Raw genomic sequence first — 19,360 nt, 5'->3', positions numbered from 1 at the left:
ATATTAAAGGATACTGAAAAGACATGATGATTAAGTGCAAGGCATGATCCTGGACCAAGAAAAAAAATTCAGTATGAAGGACATTATGGGGCAATTGGCAGATTTGGAACATGGACAGTAGATTAGATAATACTATTGTCTCAACTTAAGTTTCCCAATTTTGATAGTTCTACTGTAGTTATATAAAACATGTTCTTGTTCTTAAGACATTCATACCCGTGTTTTTATAAGTAAAGGAATATCTTGTGTACAACTTACTCTCAAGTGGTTCAGAAAAAAATACTGTGTATTTAGAGAAATAATGATAAAGCAGATGTGGTCATGATGCCAGTTGGTGAATCTGAGTGAAGAGTATCCTGGAATTATATTCTTGCCCCTTTGCTGTGAGCTTTAAATTTATTCCAAATAAAAAAGAGTTTTTTTTTTTAATATATGAAATTTATTGTCAAATTGGTTTCCATACAACACCCAGTGCTCATCCCAAAAGATGCCCTCTTCAATGCCCATCACCTACCCTCCCCCCCCCACCCCCCATCAACCCTCAGTTTGTTCTCAGTTTTTAAGAGTCTCTTATGCTAATAAAAAAGAGTTTTAAAAAGGGAAGGTACTCCGGGCACACCAGGCTGAGCTTTGGGTACCACAGTGCTGGGGCTGTGCATGGCTATTGATAACACCTCCAGCCACCCCAGACTCTCAGCTCTCTGTGCTACTAAGGAAACTCAGTGTGTGACTGACCCTGGAGCTGTCCTGGGTTGACTCAAAAAAGGTAGGATGAGTCAGGGAAATGAATTCTCTTTTGTCGTTTTATTTACTCCAGTTCTGAACTCAGAAACTGACATTCCGTACATCTCAGAGATCTCTGTGGTAGAGAAAGGGAAGGGAACCTACCTAAATATAGAGTTTGCACTGGATAATCCAGACTGCACATTTCAATACCGACAACGTCCATTTATCATTGATATTGGTTTTATACGTTTCCCAACAAAGGAAGGCCAAGGTTTTCCCCAGAACCAGCCCAGTAACTTGCCCATTCCCCCAAAGGAGAAAACTAAGTCCCCAGCAAGGGCCAAGGTAATGGCTAGGAGTGCCCTGCATTCCCACTGCCAAGGTTAGTGGTTTCGACTTATAGAAAGTTGCAGATTGACCAAGAAGCACGGATACTAACCTGGAATAGAAGATGCCTCAGCACCCCACACCTCTGTTCCAGGCCCTGACCCTCCCAGGGCAAGGGTAAGCCACCTTGTCATTCTCATCTCTAGAAAGGGGAGACCACACAACAACAGAAGGGCTGGGACTGAACACAGAACTCCCCCCCCCCCAGCCCGGTGCTCCCGTCCTGTTCACCTGCCACACCATCCCACTCCCCCTCTCCCCAGGGGTTGTCAGGGACAGAAGGCCCCTCCCTCATCCCCCTCAATGTTGTTCCACTCCTCCCCCTCCCATCACTAGGGTGTCCAGGACATTGTGTGACTCAGGAAACAGCTCAGACGTGAGGCTTGCAGTGGGCAGAGGAGGAGGAAGGGGCCGTGGGAGCAGAGGAGGTGGCTCCTGCCTCAGTGAGGGCTCTGAGGGTCCTTGCCTGAGCAGGCAGAGGATCTGGGTGTGGGGCGGTGCTCTGGAATGCAGCCCCCTTCACTGCTGCTGCTGCTGCTGCTGTGTCACTCAGTCGTCAAGACCAGAGGTGAGGCATGGGGTAGGAGAGGTGACGGGACCCATCTTCCGTAAGAGGGTGTTGATGGGTTGGGGGCGGAGGGCCAAGCCCCATGCTTTGAGAGGACACCGGGTGGAAGAGAATCTCACCACCATCACCCCCCAAATGCAGGGAGAGAAGACTCTGCTGCTGCAGCTGCACAAACCAAGGCTTTGGGGCCTGTGCCAGGGGCGGTGACTGTCTGGGGAATGGGTGGGAGGGTGCCTGCCTCAGGGAGAACCCAGTTGGCCTTAGTGCTGGCGGACAGCAGGCTCTTGCAATCACATTTAGGAGGTAAAGAGGGAAAAAGACTGGCCACCTGCTAGGGAAGGCGATGAGAAAAAAGCAGGAGATGGAGACATGGGAAGGTCAAGGGCTGACCAAGTCCCTTTCCCGGTCCAGCTGTCCCCACCCCCGGATGGCTCAATGCTGGGCCCTTCCGGGAGGAAATCCCTTCAATGTCTCAGCCATTCACCTTCCAGGAGTCCCCTGGGCCCCCCTCCTGAGCCCTGTTGTCTCCATTCCAAGGGATGGAGCCTGAGGCTGGACTTGGAAGGTTGGCTAATAAACAGGAAAGGGGGTGGGTTTTAGGAGCTGAGAGGATCCCCAGGCCCGGGATGGGGGCGGGGCGATGCCAGGGCAAGAGCACCACTCCGGTAGGGATCAGGCAAGTGCAGAAGTGGTGGTGGCTGAGAGCACGTGTGGGGCTGCTGCAGGCAGCAAAGCACCCAGAGAAATCTGGGAACACAGCGCTCCCCACTCCTATGCCTTCCTCATCTCCATCCCTAGTGCTTCGGTGTGGGGACCTCCCAGAACCCTGTGCCAACAGAGGCACCTGCCTGAGCCTATCTCAGGGACAAGGGAGCTGCCAGGGAGTGTGTCTCCTGGGAGTGGGAGACCAGAAATGGGGAGGGAGAGCTGGGGAGGAGGAGGGACTGGGAAGGAAGGAGAAAGGGAGGAGGTAAAGGCACTAAAGGGAAACAAATGAAGGCAAAGGAAGGGAGGTGGGAGAGAAGGCAAAGAGGACCCAGTGATTTAAGTTTTCCACTCCCCTCCCCTGCTCAGGTGTGCCCCTGGCTTCCTGGGTGAGACATGCCAGTTTCCTGACCCCTGCCAGGATGCCCAGCTCTGCCAGAATGGGGGCAGCTGCCAAGCTCTGCTTCCCGCCCTCCCAGGCTCCCCCAGCCTTCCCTCTCCCTTGGCCCCCAGCTTCTCCTGCACCTGCCCCTCTGGCTTCACTGGCCAGAGGTGCCAGGCCCAACTCAAGGACCCCTGTTCTTCCTTCTTTTCCAAAATGGGCCGCTACCATATCCAGGCCTCAGGCCGCCCACGATGTTCCTGTCTGCCTGGATGGACAGGTGAGCACTGCAGTGGTGGGGAGGACGGGACAGGCAGGAACACTGGACTGGGAAGTGGGGTAGGAAAGATGGAACCGGAGTCTGCAAAACAGCCAGCCCCTTTGAGGACAGAGGCTGTGAGAATCAACAAGCCCTCTTGCTGACCATTGACCCAAGACACATTCACCAGCATGGCTGTACCAATGGTTAAAACGTTGAAGTGTTTTCCAACCCGTTAGTAAATGGCTACTGCCATAGCCCCCTTAGTGCCCCAGCCTGGCCCCTCGACCCAGTAGCTAGAGGGTTAATGCCTAGGACAAGGCAGGGAGAGGGGAACCTCCTAGATTCTGCATAATGGGCATCTGGCCTTTATTCTTCCAAGTAGGAGCCCATAACAGCACCTGGAAACACTGTGGTGGTGGGAGGTGTAATGGGGGTGGAAGGGATCTGACCCAGAGAGAGGAACGGGTATCAAGGCAAGGAAGAGGGGTGCAACCCGGGGGCGAGGGTGTGGGACCCCTGGTGGGCAGGGCGTCCTAGCCTGGGGAAGCAGTCAGGGGTATGGGACAGAAGTGAGAGCCCCTGGAGAGGAAGGCTCCCCTGATCTACCAGGAGGGAGGGGACTGGACAGGGCAGTGAAGACCACACGGGGAGGAAAGTGATCTGTGAGGGGTGGACTAGAAGAGCAAGGCTTCTCAAACGTGGCAAGGCACAGCAATCACCTGGAAAGCCTGCAACATACTGGTGCCCACGTCCCAGAAAGGTTGCTTTAGTGGGTCTGGGGTGGGCCCAGGCATGGAGATATTTTGAGTGCCTGGGTAATTCTGAGGATTTGGGGGTGGGAGACCAGCCTCTCGTGGTGTGACAACAAGGAGGACTGTCAATGGCAACTTGCCAGGCCTTGTGCTTCAGAGCAGCGGCCCACGTGTCCAGTGCCAGCTCTGCCACCGATGAGACGCGCGCCCTTGCATCAGGTAGTTAAGCTCTCTGCATCCTCAGTTGCCAGCTGATGTCCACACTTCATAACACTGTCGAGAGGAGGAAAGGGAGTGATGTTCAGGAGGTGGTCACTTAGCCCAGTGCCAGCCGCCACCACCGCCGTTGCCACTGGGGGGAACAGATGAGACGTCTGTCTCCTTATCATTATCTGCAACACTGTACCCACCTAAAGATTAGGAAATCCAGACAAGAGAGGCCAGACACACCTGAGGGCACACAGCGGTGGTGGCACAGCAAGGTGCCGAGTCTGGAGGCCAGCTGCTTTTCTCCTCCCCACCAAGGAAAGGCCACCAAATTTGGAAGGACACTGTGTCTCAGGTCTGCTCAGCAGGGCCAGCCTGCAATACTCCCACCAACAACGACAGCTCCCATTTTCCAGAATGCCAAAACTGAGGCAAGGGGTGGTGGAGCAGGGCAAAAAGCGTATGGGAACAAAGAGAAGGCAACATGAAAATCAGACACAGATAATCCAGTGAGAGAGCTGGATTCTCCCAGCGGAGCGGGGGGCGGGGATTGAACAGCGCCCTCTGTCCTCTGCCTCAGGTGAGCAGTGCCAGCTTCGGGACTTCTGCTCAGCCAATCCCTGCGTCAATGGAGGGGTGTGTCTGGCCACATACCCCCAGATCCAGTGCCGCTGCCCACCTGGCTTCGAGGGTCATGCCTGTGAACATGATATCAATGAGTGTTTCCTGGACCCAGGGCCCTGCCCCAAAGGCACTTCCTGCCATAACACCTTGGGATCTTTCTGGTGTCACTGCCCCACTGGGCAGGAGGGTCCACGCTGTGAGCTCCAGCCAGGACCCTGCCCCCCTACGGGCTGTCCCAATGGGGGCACCTGTCAGCTGGTTCCAGGGAGAGACTCCACCCTCCACCTCTGCCTCTGCCCCCAAGGTGCGTCCTCACGTCTGCCACCCCTCTCTCGGGGCAGGGAGGTCCCCTTCCCTTCGCTAATCCCATGACCCTGTCAGGTTTCAGAGGCCCGAGCTGTGAGGTGAATCCAGATGACTGTGCTGGGCACCAGTGTCAGAACGGGGGCACTTGCCTGGATGGGCTGAGCACCTACACGTGCCTCTGCCCAGAGGCCTGGACAGGTGAGTCGTTTAAGCCAAGTCCATGGCACCCGTGGCCCATATGATCAGCCCCTAGCCTCCCCTCCTCACAGGGCTCCCAACTCCAGCCTTTGTCCCCTTCCCATCCCATCCCCCACAGGCTGGGATTGCTCCGAAGATGTGGATGAATGTGAGGCTCAGGGTCCCCCTCGCTGCCAAAATGGGGGTACCTGCCAGAACTCAGCTGGCAGCTTCCATTGTGTGTGTGTGAGCGGCTGGGGAGGCACAGGCTGTGAAGAGAACCTGGACGACTGTGTTGCTGCCACCTGTGCCCCGGGATCCACCTGCATCGATCGTGTGGGCTCCTTCTCCTGCCTTTGCCCACCTGGCCGCACAGGTGTGACAGAGGGCTCGGGGAGGTGGCCGTGAGGATGGCAAGTGACAGAAGCATAAGGGGGGCAGCTGGGATCCTCAAGCGGCCCAAGAGCCTCATGCCCATCCTGCCCTCCAGGACTCCTGTGCCACATGGAGGACATGTGCCTGAGCCAGCCATGCCACGGGGAAGCCCAGTGCAGCACCAATCCCCTGACAGGCTCTCCACTCTGCCTGTGTCAGCCTGGCTACTCGGGGCCCACCTGCCACCAGGACCTGGACGAGTGTCAGATGGGTAAGGCACCCCCACATCAGATCCTCTCTGAGTCCCAAACAGCCTCTGCAAATTGTTTTTCAAATTAAAAATACAATCATCTCTTTTGTCCCAATTTTGTCCAGAGTCGGCAATTCTTCCCTACACGGTCTTCTCACCAGTGCTTAGCCCTCCGGGCCCCACTTAGTCCTCGTCTGTGTTAAAGACACCAGCCCTTTCTCCGATGTGTTCATTCTGCCACAAGCAGGCCCTCACGCCTTCCCTGGCAGTCTGGCCTCCTTGCCCTTCTGCCCTGGGCCCCTGTGAACTTCTGACTCCTCTCCTCCTAGCCCAGCAAGGCCCCAGTCCCTGTGAACACGGCGGCTCTTGCCTCAACACCCCTGGCTCCTTTGACTGCCTCTGTCCCCCTGGCTACACGGGCTCCCGCTGCGAGGCTGATCACAATGAGTGCCTGTCCCAGCCCTGCCATCTAGGCAGCACCTGCCTGGACCTGCTTGCCACCTTCCACTGCCTCTGCCCACCAGGTACTAGATGGATGGGGCCCTGAGTAGAGGACACAGGGGACTAATCCTGAACCCACTAGGCATGACCCCTCCAGAACATAGATAGCCCCAGGCAGGTTGGGATCAGCTATCAAAGAATACCTCTTTCTCATCCAAGATGAACACTCTGGGAAACCCATGGCCTCTAGGAGAAGGGCAGCCACAGATGGTACTGAGGTTGTACACTGCTCAACTCTGGGGGTGAGAGGAAAGCATTCACTTCATAGTCATTGTAAAGTGCGCAGCCTGGTCCACTGTACACAGAGGCCCATCAAGGAAGAGCAGAACAACAGCAGCCTCGGCTCATGCCAACTCAGAATGTTCCTCCTAATCACAGAAACTCTCCCCTGTAGAGATTGAGTAAATCCTTAAAATCCCAAAGGGGCCTATGCTTGAATTTGGTACAATAGGAAAAAAAAAGTGCCACGAGGCTGCACCTACCTCCAAGTCACTTTTAAGGGAGACAGGTCTCCCCAGGGGTATAGTGACAAACCCGATATCAGGAAGCTGAATGAAACCAAAAAAATAATAGCTTACTTTATGCCAAGTACCACCTGAACATCTTACATGCATTTTGTCATCTTGGCAATAACCCTCTAAGGTCAGTATTGTTACTGTGTCCATTTTACAAGAAACAGACACAGAGAGATTAAGTGAGTTGTCCAGCCAGTAAGTGGCATGGCCGGGATTCAAACCCAGGGCTTCAGTAGATTTAACCACTACACCAAACAGCCTTCCTAAACTGAGCAGCATGCAAGGAGAAAAGCTGAGAAAACCATGCAGTCCTCCAAGGGACAAGGTCATAGATACCAAGGAACTTCAGAAGCAGAATTCCCAGGCAAGAAGTGGGAGGCAGCCGAGGTCTAGAGGCTGATCCAGCTTCAGTTCAGGGTGACACTGCGGATAACAGGACAAGCCCAAAGATACAGGACAAATATGTGACCAACAAGCTACCCAAATGCCCTTCAAATACCCCCCCTTGGGGACTCCTGGTCTCCCTGGCACAGAAGCCTGCTGGGGTAGAACAAGAGGCATGACTCACCTCCAAGCACATGGCCATTTGTTTCATTTGACCTTGAGGACCTCCAGGCTCATTAGCCCAGCCCAGTGAGCCTGCCATCTGGGCACAGAGAATGGCCCCCAAAGGTACTTCCTTGCTGCCCCCTCGGGTCCCAGCAGGTGCCTTGCTCCCTGAGCTTTCACATTTAAAGGGGGCAGAGCCACACACAGCAGAGCAGCAGGACCGCGGGCTCGTCGCCCCAACCTTCAGGCACACAGCACCCTGGGAGGGTTCTAGAACCCTGGTCCTCCTGGGCAGAAGGGGTGAGCAGCCTGGGCAGGGCTCAGCTGCACCACATCTCCATGTCCCAGGCTTAGAAGGGCAGCTCTGTGAGGTGGAGACAGACGAGTGTGCCTCTGCTCCTTGCCTGAACCAGGCTGACTGCCAGGACCTCCTCAACGGCTTCCTGTGTGTCTGCCTGCCTGGTGAGTACAGATTCCACTCCAGTCCTTCAGCCCAGGCCCCTGAACCACAGTGCAGGCCCGGCAATCCCAACCTTTTGAAGTTCACCCTGGCTTGGCCAACGAGGCTCCCATTTCTCCCAACTCCTCTGCCCCCCCCAACTCTCTTCTGTTACATCCCAAATCTTCCTCGCGTACTCATCCACCTTTATCTCTGTCCTGCCAAATTACCCAAATCGTCCTTTCTGGCTCTCCTCCAGAGTCCGCTCGTGGGGATCCCAGGCTGGTCTTGGCACTGCTCACCCTGGATGCAGGGAAAACTGCCCCCGGCCTTCCTTCTCCACCATTATCGATCCCTCTGTTCCCTGCTGTGATGATAACAGATGTTTCTTGAATATTTGCTCCAGGCCAGGCACTTGGCTGTGTACTTTTCAGGCATTACCTCATTTAATCCTTTCGATGACACCATAAGGTAGGTTCTATTATTCCCCTTTTACAGAAGAGGACACTGCAGCCTAGAGAGCCTGAGTAACTTGCCCAAAGTCACACAACTGGCAGGTGCTGAACGTCATCCTTCTGTCACCTCCACCTGCCCCAGGTGTCTTCTCTGGGAAGCCCCCCAGGTTCACTTTTCCTGGTGAGGGGAGGGGCCACGACTTGCATTTATGCTTTTGATACATAGTATGTTCACCATTCACACACACAGCCAGTTATACCTTCTTTATATAAAGAACGAAGTTACTAAGATATGCTGTTATGTTCTGAAATTCAAATCACTCTTTGAGCAGCCCCCAGATTGGTACCTTCATTATATAATGATACATGCAGATGAACCTCCAAACCAAGCCATTTGAAACAAGATTCTCTTCACTGCAATTCATAGCAATGTTATTTCTGTCTGTGTAAATACAAGGTTAAATATCGGCATTAACTCTAAATTTCTTGTTTGAATCCATGAAATCATACCTGTACATCTCAGTCACAAATATTTGTAACAAACTCCCTGATGAATCCAAAGTCACAAAAGAAAGAAAAAGGAGAGGAGAGGAGAGGAGAGGAGAGGAGAGGAGAGGAGAGGAGAGGAGAGGAAACGAAAGGAAATGAAAGGAAAGGAAAGATAACCTTTACCATCTCTCCCCACTTACTCCCTGCCCCCCAGGATTCACTGGCTCCCGGTGTGAGGAGGACATCGATGAGTGTGGAAGCTCTCCCTGTGCCAACGGTGGGCAGTGCCAGGACCAGCCTGGATCATTCCATTGCGAGTGTCTTCCAGGTAGACCAGTGCTCAGACACTGCAGGGAAGAGTGGGGGCCAAGGGCAGACTCCCCTGCAGGTCCCTGACCCTCCTGCTGTGCCATAGGCTTTGAAGGCCCTCGCTGTCAGGCCGAGGTGGATGAGTGTCTGAGTGGCCCATGCCCCACTGGAGCAAACTGCCTGGATCTCCCAGGAGCCTTCTTTTGCCTCTGCCCCTCTGGCTTCACAGGTAAGCAGGGGAGGTGTTAGAAAGGACTGGCAGGATAGTTGAGTCCATTAGGGGTAGAGCAGAGGTCACTGCTGGATATTCAAGGGTTGGACTGTAAAAAGAGTATGAGAATGGGACCCCTTCAAATTATTCAATGCAAAACTTGTACAACCTCAGGCTGACAGCAGGTGTTATTTACAGGGCCCACACTGGGCCCAACATGAATGGTGTGATTAGGGCTCAGAAACAGGATGGGATTGAAGAGGAAGCCATTCATTTGCTTATTTAGAATGTATTAAGTGCCTACTATGCACAGCCAGACACAGACACAAGTTGGTAAGAGACCTGCTGTCCTCAAGTGGCTTTAAATCTAGTGCAGAGAGACCAAGAAGTCTCCTGTTGGTTATGGCCACAGGTGCTCTGAGAGAGACTGCACAGGATTCTATAAGAGCACAAAGGACCAGCCAACCAGACTAGAGATGAGAAGGCTTCATGAGGAGGTAATGGCTGAGCTAGTCTGGAAGAATGAGTAGGAGTTTGTCAAGACAGAATGATTACATGTTTTAGCTGCAGGTAACTGCATTGCGAAATGATGCCATGCAGGACCCTGTGTGCCATTCTGAGGAAGTTAGACAGTATCCTGAGGCAACAGGGAGCCACTGAAGGACAGGTTCGTGGGGAGTGAGCAAGTCATATGTAAAAAGTGGCTTTGGCCCCATCAAGGACATAGAGGGACTCTATTTTCCCTGTGACTCCTCTCCCCACCCCAGGTCATCTCTGTGAGGTTCCCCTGTGTGCCCCCAACCTGTGCCAGCCCAAGCAAAAATGCCAAGATTAGAAAGACAAGGCCCACTGCCTCTGCCCTGACGGAAGCCCTGGCTGTGCCCCCGTTGAGGACAACTGCACCTGCCACCACGGACACTGCCAGAGGTAACCTTCCACTGTCCTCTGGGTCCTCCTCAGCTAGGCCAGGGGGAGACAACCAGGGAGGGGTGAGTCTGCAAGAAATGACCAATAGGGAAGAAGAAGGAAATGGCCAAGTTCTGAGGTCAAAGCCAAGGTGAGGGATCCACTAGTGAGTGCTATCCCGTGAGGGGAGAGTTCATAAATAACAGGAGAAACGGAGGGCTAGAGGGTCAGAACAGGAAGAAAAACATGAAATCCCAGGGCCAATTAATCATACATTAGAGGGGTACCTGGGTGGTTCAGTCAGTTGAGCGTCCGACTTCGGCTCAGGTCATGATCTCACAGTTCATGAGTTCAGGCCCCGCGTCCAAGCTGTGCTGACAGCTCGGAGCCTGGAGCCTGCTTCAGATTCTGTGTCTCCCTCTCTCTCTCTGCCCTTCTCCCACTCTCACTCTGTATCTCTCTCTCTCTCTCAAAAATAAAAAATTGAAAAATTTGAAAAAAAATCATACATTAGACAAATATTGAACATCTACTATGTGTGGATACTTTACCAGGCACTGGAGGAATGGCACAAAACAAAAGAGACAAAGTGTCTGTTCTCATGGAGCTCTCATTCTAATGAGGAAAGACAGATAACAAACAAATTATAGAAGAAATGTATATACATATTCATACATATAGTCGGAGAAAACAAGCAGGAGGCATGTATGGAAGGGGGACAATGCTGAGAACAGAGCCACTGAAGAAGGGGACCCGAGTCTCAGGGCCAAAAAAAAAGAACAGATCAGGGGACTGGGTGGCTCAGTTGGTTCAATGTCCAACTCTTGACCTCAGCTCAGGATGTGATCTCAGGGTGGTGAGTTCAGGTCCCACGTTGGGCTCCAGGATGGATTGGATTCCAGAATGGGCGTGAAGCCTACTTAAAAACAGAAGAGGTGCCTGGATGGCTCAGTCAGTTAAGCATCTGACTTCGGCTCAAGTTGTGATCTCGCGGCTGACAGCTCAGACCCTGGAGCCTGCCTCAAATTCTGTGTCTTCCTCTCTCTCTGCCCCTCCCCACTCACACCCTGTCTCTCTCTCTCTCTCTCTCTCTCTCTCCTCTCTCTCTCAAAATGAACATGAAAAAGAAAAAAAAAAGAAAGTCATAGGGGTCTAACCAATGATGAGGGGTGGGGAGGGGAGAAGAAAAAATCACCAGAAGAAGAAAAACACCCTTCTTTTTCTCGTTATGACCAGATCCTCATGTGTGTGTGATGTGGGATGGACAGGACCAGAATGTGAAGCAGAGCTAGGGGGCTGCATCTCCACGCCCTGTGCGCATGGGGGGACCTGCCACCCCCAGCCCTCGGGCTACAACTGTACCTGCCCCACAGGCTACACAGGTGAGGCCCTTCCCAAACCACAGACATTCTGGGCTGGCCACCTCTAATCAAGAGCAAGACCAGTAGAGGCATGTGTCCAAGGCCTCTGGGTCTTGGTCACCACCAAGGAGAACTGGGCATGTGCTGCAGGGACCACAGGCGATATGCAGGAGGTGATAAGAAAAGAAAAGAGGTTGGATGGAAGACAAAAGGGATGGGGATGAGGAAAAGGAAGGGGAGATAAGTGGAGGAAGACAGAGAGAAGAGGATGCCCTTTCTCAGACCCCACTCATTTCCCTCAGGCCCCACCTGCAGCGAGGAGCTAACGGCTTGTCACTCAGGGCCCTGTCTCAACGGTGGCTCCTGTAGCCCCAGCCCTGGGGGCTATTCCTGCACCTGCCCTCGGAGCCACACTGGGCCCCGCTGCCAGACAAGCACTGACCACTGTGCCTCTGGTGAGTACCTACCATGTTCTGGGGCTGGGCCACAGGTGGATGGAGGAACTGGTCAGGGTGTGTTGGTGCCGTCTGATAAAAATCCACTGGCCACCACGAGCTGCAGTTTTGATGGGGGCAGCAGGGAGTGCGTGTATGTCCTGTGCGGGGTGTGACTAAGGTCACAGCCCACATATGGGTAAGGAACCCAACCCTTCACAGCCTCCTCTCTCCAGCCCCGTGCCTCAATGGGGGTACCTGTGTGAACAGGCCTGGCACCTCCTCCTGCCTCTGTGCTGCGGGCTTCCAAGGCCCACACTGTGAGGGAAGGACCCATCCTAGCTGTGCAGACAAGTGAGCAAAGACCCCTAGAGGAAGGGAAGGGGCCCCTCAGCCTTCCCACCCTTCCTGTCCATCTCCTCTGGGGCTCCAGGCTGCCTTGAATTCCACATCCCACATCCTTTCACCATGACTCCCCTTCTGGTTTCCTATCTCATCACCGCGTCACACACCCCCTCCCCTTTGGTTGCCGGGACTGCCTCCCACCATGCCTTGTCTCTGTCCTGTCCAGCCCCTGTAGGAACAGGGCAACCTGCCAAGATGGCCCTCAGGGTCCCCACTGCCTCTGCCCCCCTGGCTACACAGGAGACAGCTGCCAGGTGAGGGGTGCTGAGCCAAGTGTGCTGAGGAGGGCGGTGGCTGAAGGGCTCTAGTGGGAGGGTCTCAGGGACTAGAAGAGCAGGGAGCTTGGGAAGGTAACCACATGAAAGGGGGTGTGGCATCTGGGAGTTGAGCTCTAGCTTGAGGTTTGCATGGAGTAGAAGTGAGGAAAGGATTTCTGATCCCAGGAACTGTTCTGGGATGTGGGGGTGGGGGAGGGAGGCTATCACCTGGCCCCAGACCATTCAGGAGAGAGCTTGACAGGTAAGGATTTTGAGCAGCTGGCAGAAGACCATCTCTGGGCCTGAACACATGACACTCAGTCTTGCCCCATGCTCTCTCCTAAACCTCAGACTCTGGTGGACATCTGTGCCCAGAAGCCCTGTCCACACAATTCCCACTGCCTCCAGACTGGGCCCTCCTTCCAGTGCCTGTGCCTCCAGGGATGGACCGGGCCTCTCTGCAACCTTCCGCTGTCCTCCTGCCAGAAGGCCGCTTTGAGCCAAGGTACTAACCCAAGGACCAACTGGGGAACAGATGAAGAGAGAACGGGTGTCCCTCTCCACCCGATCCCTAAGGGCATCCACATACAACCTTTGACCAAAACAACCAACTAAGAGTCAAAGTAACACAGACCAACCACTACTGCTGATTCTATAGCTCAGCCCTCCTATCACCATGCTCAAAGCAACTCAAACAACACCAACCAACCCAGACAACAAGACTCCAGTTTATCACAACCCCTGAGACATAACTCCATGTGAAGCAACTCAACTCTGTCACTATCATAACTCAGCTAGCATGGATCACACTTAACCCAACTTCACTCAGCTGCTGCTCCCAATCATTTTCACGTTATGCCAACCCCCTTGTGAAAGAATACCCCCCGCCTCATTCCAATGAGGTTTAATATGAGCAGAACTCAGGAAAGAGACTACTGTGGGGTTAGGGGATGGGAATCACAGTGAGAGAACATCACAGGATGCCAATTCAGGGGACAGACTTAGGCACCTAAAGTTTCCGCTGAGTTCTTTCTTCCTTGAGACTTGTTTTAAGCCAAGAATACAGTTGCTTATAATGCTCTAATAAGTTTAACAAGCGGTATCTCTCTCCATTCTGGCAGAACAGGCAGGAGGGGGATCTTGATGTCTTAATCTCTTCAGCACCAGAATTTATTGACTCCTCAGGCTCCAAGTGGCCTCCACCCACCCCAGGAATGTCAGTGATCTCCATGAGCCTCTCTGCTCTGTGTCTGGGACCCCTGAGAACCTAACTTAGCTTTGTCTATCCCTGTTTGCCTTTCTTCTCAGGCACAGAAGTTTCTTCCCTGTGCCAGAATGGAGGTCTCTGCATCGACAGTGGCTCCTCCTATTTCTGCCACTGCCCCCCTGGATTCCAAGGCAGCGTATGTCAGGACAGGGTGAACCCATGTGAGTCCAGGCCCTGCCAACATGGGGCCACATGCATGGCCCAGCCCACTGGGTATCTCTGCCAGGTAAGCCGGTCTAGAGGAGAGCAGTAGGGGAGACAAGCGTCAGGTCATGACCTGACCCTAAGTCAGACGCCCAAATGACTGAGCCACCCAGGCACCCCACTGTGGCTCTTTGATAGTGAAATCTAAGGCCAGCGTGACCCAGCCTTGCCTGCTTCTTAGGTCTCATGTCCCCACATCCCCGCCCTCCTACTCTCTGCTCCAGCTGCTGTTGGCTTCCCTACACACCCCTTATACTGGCTCTCCACTGTCCTTCCCCACCCACTTCCACTGGATGGTGCTCAAGAGGTGCCTTCCTCAGGGAAATGTCCCTAACTTCTCTCCAGACTGGGTGTGGGCCTCTCCCTCGTGGTTCAGATCACTGAGCAGAAGAGGCAAAGCTGGGATTCAAGTCCAAGCAGCCTGATGCCTATACTCAGAAGGCTGACTTTCGATAAAAGGTGTGATGCAAATCCCCCAACCATCCTCTTTAACTTTTTAATTTTACTCTTTAACTTTTTATTATGACCATTTTCAAACATACACAAAAGCAGTGTACTAATCAGTAGCAAACACCCCTTCACCCAACACTCAGCTTTACCTCCCCTTTCCTGAGACTCCTTCCCTCCGATATCTCCAAGATACCCCCTCACCCGCTTCTCCCAGCCCTCCAGCCACTCCTCACACTCTCTGTAATTCCCTTTTGCTCCACCTTTCTGAAGCCTGGTACTGCATTCTTACATGCTCTCCTTCCTCTTGCAAGAACTCAGCACATGGTACAGACCTCATCGATGACCCTTCTCCCACTAGCAGAAAGGTAAACAATTGGAAAATGGCTAAGGGTACTGGTTATGAAGTCACAGACTTGCACTGAATCCCAGCTCTGCCACCTGCTAGCCGAGTCATGCAGTCTTTCCAGGAATCATTTGCCTTTTCTGTAAAGTGAGAATCAAATGAGATAATTCACATACAAGTTTGTTGGGAGGGTTTTATGAGCTTATGTATAGAAATCATGCAATAAATGCTAGCTGTCTCTCTGGTTTACTGAGAATGTCATGGAAGCAGGGATGAGTTCTAATTTTCTTCATGTTCCTAGTGCCTACAACAGTGCCTGGCACGAAGCAGGCATTCAATAAACACTTACAAATTAATTAAGAAAGCATGACAGAGCCTGGCTGTCAGGCGTGTGATTGAGGGAGGGAGGTCTTACCCAAAACAGAACTATGTTTAATAGCATTGCATCATAAGATGGTTTGGGACTGCTGGAGCAGTTAAATTGCCCACTATTGAACAAGGGTATAGCATGGAGTTGAGATACAAGGGCGAAGCTACGTAGGGCTGTGAGGGATGATCAGTTGAGTGATACTCTGAACTGGAAGGTAGGGAAGGGATTGGGCAGACTGTCTTGAGCTGGCTCCCCTGTACTGTTGAGATGGGCTGGATTATTGGTTCCCTGTCTGACCCTCTTTGCCCGCAGTGTGCCCCAGGCTACAATGGACAGAACTGCTCAAAGGAATCCAACGCTTGTCAATCCCAGACCTGTCACAACCATGGGACTTGCACCCCCGAACCTGGAGTCTTCTACTGCACCTGCCCTCCAGGTTTTGTGGGGCTGCACTGTGAAGGGGATGTAGATGAGTGTCTGGACCAGCCCTGCCACCCCCCAGGCACTGCAGCCTGCCACTCTCTGGCCAATGCTTTCTACGGCCAATGTCTGCCTGGATACACGGGTGAGGCCTGGGAGGGTGTGTGTAGGCATCTCTGTGGCACAGCTGAGTTGACAACCCCCACCCACAAGGCAGCCTAGTCATCATGTCCATCCCCCTGCCTCCCCACCCCAGGGAATATGCCCCAAGATCCTTTCCTGTGCAGGTAGTACTGGGTCAATTCCCAGTAATGAGCTAAGAAGGGGGCAATAATTGAAGTAGCGTATGACATCTAACCCCACCCTCCACAGGCCAGTGGTGTGAAGTGGAGACAGACCCTTGCCAGAGCCAGCCCTGCTCCAACGGAGGGTCTTGTGAGACAACAGCAGGACCACCCCTGGGTTTCACCTGCCACTGCCTCCAGGTAAGTAACCACAAAGCAGTCTTCTCTGTTTCCCCCAACACTGGTGCCAGGTGAGAATGCCTGAGTGGGATCCTAGAGGGGAGTCTAGGGAGCACTGGAGTGGGAATTATTGATGAGAACCAGCCCATGTTAATGGCGATGAGTGGCTCTCAGAAGCAGTTCAGGGGGGCAGGCAGGATCAGGTGTTAGCATGAATGGATTTTCAGAAATCATTGGCACTGCCTAAGGTAAGGCCCCAGAGTCAAGCTGGGCGACCTTGGGTAAGTTCTTTTACGTGTGTGTGTGTGTGTGTGTGTGTGCGCGCGCACGTGCACGCGTGGACCTCAGATGCATGAAATCAGGTTAATCATAAGCCTTTGTTCATGATACACTATCATCATTGGTTTGTGCACGGCCTTCTTTTTATTATTCTTACAACATAATACCCAGGAACCTAACCTAAGAATTACAACAGTAACGATGACTCACATGTACTTATGTCTTCCTCTATCCTCTTCCGCTTCCAGAGAAAGAGAGTTTATCACCCAATGTCCAAGGACTAAGATAATATTCATTTAATACCACTCTATTAAGTGTTTAGTCTTCCAGGTTGTTGCACACAGCGGTGGTTCGTCCGTTTTCACTGTGTAATATGTCATTATGTGAAAAAACCATGGACCATGGTTTCAACATCTATAAAATGACTTGATATAAACCTGATGTTCTCTGAGGCCCCTTCGAGATATGAGATTCTAGGGCCATCTGTGTTATCTTAACCCGAGAGTTTGCTTGGGGGGGAGTGGGAAGAATAATACAAGGGACTTCCCCAACATCTCTCCTCTCCACAGGGTTTTGAGGGCCCCACCTGCAACCACAGAGCCCTCTCCTGTGGCCACCACCACTGCCACCACGGTGGCCTGTGTCTGCCCTCCCCCAAGCCTGGCTTCCCACCCCGCTGTGCCTGCCTCAGTGGCTACGGGGGCCCTGACTGCCTGACCCCACCTGCTCCTCATGGCTGTGGCCCTCTTTCTCCATGCCTACACAATGGCAGTTGCTCAGAGATCCCTGGGCTGGGGTCCCCAGCCTTCCGATGCTCCTGCCCTCCCAGCTCTCCAGGGCCCCGGTGTCAGAGGCCTGGAGCAAAGGGATGTGAGGGCAGAGGTGGAGATGGGGCCTGTGATGCTGGCTGCAGCGGCCCTGGAGGAAATTGGGATGGGGGAGACTGCTCCCTGGGGGTCCCGGACCCCTGGAAGGACTGCCCTTCCCACTCCCGGTGTTGGCTTCTCTTCCGGAATGGGCAGTGCCACCCACAGTGTGACTCTGCAGAGTGTCTGTTTGATGGCTACGGCTGTGAGACTCCTCCAGCCTGCATGTGAGCCTAAAACCCTGACTTCAGGTGGGGGTCGGGAGGCCTCTAAGTACAGTGTGACAACAGCCTCAACTCCAGGCAGTTTCCACCCTTGATAACCCTTGCCAAGTAGGGGTGGAAGACACTAGGCTCCAGCCCAGGGGAATAGGGCAGCATCAATATTTAACATGGGGACCAGGAAGGAGGGCACTGCCTCTGTCTGGGCTCCTAAGAGTTGTGAGAGCTCTGGCCTCAAGCCTCTCTAAGACCTGTTGCCATGGAGTATCTCCCCTAACAACCAGCACTCCTCAGGGAAAAGGTCTTTGGACTCTCCTTCAGGGAGACAGGAGAGCTTGGCAGGGTAGGGAGAAGGCACAGTCTTAGGAAACAAGGGTGTCATAGACATTAGAGTGTCTCAACTACCTACCACCCAGGGCCTGACTAAGCCCATTGCTCTGGAGCTGTATCCACTTAGCAACCTGTGCCCTAGAGGCAGTGGAATATCAGGCATCTCTCTGGAATCAAGAAGGGGGTCAAGTTTCTTTGGCGATCCTGAGTCCCTCTCACTCAGGCAAGGAGAGAATCATGAAAGCAGAAAGGGGAAAAAAGTTCCTAACCTACAAGGGAAGACAGATCAGGTTTGCAGCAGTCCTATCCACAGAAACTTGGCAGGCCAGAAAGGAGTGGCAGGATATATTCAGTGTGCGGAATCAGAAAAATATGCAGCCAAAAATTCTTTATCCAGCAAGGCTGTCATTCAAAATACAAGGAGAGATAAAAAGTTTCTCAGACAAACAAAAATTAGAGGAGTTTGTGACCACTCAACCAGCCCTGCAAGAAATTTTGAGGGGAGAAAAGATGAAAAAAAATTATATATATACATATATATATATATATACATATATATATGTATATGTATATGTATATGTATATGTATATGTATATATGTGTGTGTGTGTGTGTGTGTGGGTGTGTGTGGGTGTGGGTGTGCGTGTGTGTGTGCGTGTGTATAAATACCAAAAGCAACAAAGATTAGAAAGGACAAGAGAACACCACCAGAAACTCCAACTCTACAAGCATCATAATGGCAATAAATTTCAGTATTCACTCTAAACGTCAATGGACTCAATGCTCCAAACAAAAGATATGGTGTAACAGAATGGTTAAGAAAACAAGATCCATTGATATGCTGTTTACAAGAGACCCACTTTAGACATAAAGACACCTTCAGATTGAAAATAAGGGGATGGAGAACCATCTATCATGCTAATGGTCAACCAAAGAAAGCCAGAGTAGCCATACTTAATCAGACAATCTAGACTTTAAAATAAAGTCTGTATCAAGAGATGAAGAAGGGCATTATATCATAATCAAGGGGTCTATCCACCAAGAAGACCTAACAATTGTAAACATTTATGCCCCAAACTATAGAAAGCTTATGACAGAAATTGAAGAAGACACAAAAATAAAAATGGAAAAAAATTCCATGCTCCTGGATAGGAAGAACAAATATTGTTAAAAGGTCGATACCACCCAAAGCAATCTACATATTCAATGCAATCCCTATCAAAGTAACACCAGCGTTCTTCACAGAGCTAGAACAAATAATCCTAAGATTTGTATGGAACCAGAAAAGACCCCGAATAGCCGAAGCAATCTTGAAAAAGAAAACCAAAGCAGGAGGCATCACAATCCCAGACTTCAAGCTATACTACAAAGCTGTAATCATTAAGACAGTATGGTACTGGCACAAGAACAGACACCCATATCAATGGAACAGAATAGAGAACCCAGAAATGCACCCACAAACGTATGGCCACCTAATCTTTGACAAAGCAGGAAAGAATATCCCATGGAATAAAGACAGTCTCTTCACCAAGTGGTGCTGGGGAAACTGGACAGCGACATGCAGAAGAATGAACCTGGACCACTTTCTTACACC

At 52.2% G+C, this 19,360-nt stretch overlaps 1 pseudogene across 1 annotated transcript; it reads left to right on the top strand.

The window, feature by feature from the left end:
- The first annotated feature begins 1,620 nt into the window (after positions 1-1,620).
- Positions 1,621-17,446, top strand: LOC147580860 (neurogenic locus notch homolog protein 4-like; annotated as a pseudogene). Its single transcript, XR_015251754.1, has 20 exons — positions 1,621-1,681; positions 2,731-3,048; positions 4,570-4,917; positions 4,995-5,117; positions 5,236-5,472; positions 5,587-5,742; positions 6,051-6,245; positions 7,635-7,748; positions 8,884-8,997; positions 9,085-9,207; positions 9,957-10,116; positions 11,332-11,477; positions 11,759-11,911; positions 12,127-12,244; positions 12,462-12,549; positions 12,904-13,057; positions 13,861-14,045; positions 15,499-15,751; positions 15,979-16,091; positions 16,919-17,446. The product of XR_015251754.1 is annotated as a neurogenic locus notch homolog protein 4-like (transcript).
- The last annotated feature ends 1,914 nt before the right edge of the window (positions 17,447-19,360 follow it).

The sequence above is a fragment of the Puma concolor genome, chromosome B2 (genome assembly GCF_028749965.1).
Source record: "Puma concolor isolate L17-30 chromosome B2, mPumCon1.1.hap2, whole genome shotgun sequence".
Lineage (NCBI taxonomy): Eukaryota > Metazoa > Chordata > Mammalia > Carnivora > Felidae > Puma > Puma concolor.
The sequence above is the reverse complement of the archived record's forward strand: the minus strand, read 5'-3'. Positions and strand labels throughout refer to the sequence as shown.